Raw genomic sequence first — 946 nt, 5'->3', positions numbered from 1 at the left:
CACTGTTATACTGTATGGACTTGCATGAGCACAGAATGCCTCAGATCACCTCAATGTCATTTGCCAAAGGTGTTCTCGCCCTAAACAACTTAAAAACAGACACAGAACCATCAAGGTCAGTTGGATCTTTTTCTTTTTTCTCCTCTTCCAACAATGCTCCTCTTTCCTCACTTTCAATGTTTTTTCAATTGCCTCTATTTCCTGGCATCTGTCAGGATCAAAAGAATGCAAACACACTGCATCATTAGCAGCAAATCTCACTGGGAGGCACTCCAAGATCTTATATGATGAACTTTGCTGAGATATTTGCATCTCTGATTTGGCATGTCAGAAGGCTGAACATTAAGTACTCTTAATTGCCTCTGGATAGAACACACTGAGCACTCAGAGAAAGGATCCTGAAGTTATTTTAATGAAAAATCTCAACCACTACCCTTGTTGTTTATGGTACAGAAATATAATTAATATAGTAAAGTGCTAATAAAAAAATCCCACTACATGCAAAAGGTTTATTTGCAGGAACAGCAAGTGGTGACTTGAGCTCTACTTACTGAATTTTTGCTAATTAAATTGACTATAATCTTGCAAAGACGTGCCCAGATATTTAACCTGAGGCCTGACTAAAGCCTGCAGTTCTTTTGGGGAAATACGTATGAGCCTCTTTAATACCATGGCCCACATCTCCCCTCATTGAATTTGCTACCCTTCTTTAAGCACAGAAAACAGCAAACTAAATAGGAAATAAGGACCATGTACAAAGAAGTTGAGAGTGAGTATGCTCACCAAAACATTATATTCCTATTTAGTGGGGAGTGCAAGTTAAAGGGAAGGCTATTTCCTGCCTCGCTGCACCCAATTCCAAGAGATGCTGGAGGTCCAAGTGGCAATTCAAGGTTCCCTGTACAGGGGTACAAGGAACAATTTTAAAGAAAAACAGGAAGATATA

The sequence above is a fragment of the Cyrtonyx montezumae genome, unplaced genomic scaffold (assembly GCF_038088225.1).
Source record: "Cyrtonyx montezumae isolate F1298 unplaced genomic scaffold, pur_monq_1.0 scaffold_17, whole genome shotgun sequence".
Lineage (NCBI taxonomy): Eukaryota > Metazoa > Chordata > Aves > Galliformes > Odontophoridae > Cyrtonyx > Cyrtonyx montezumae.
This window is presented reverse-complemented; position numbering follows the sequence as displayed.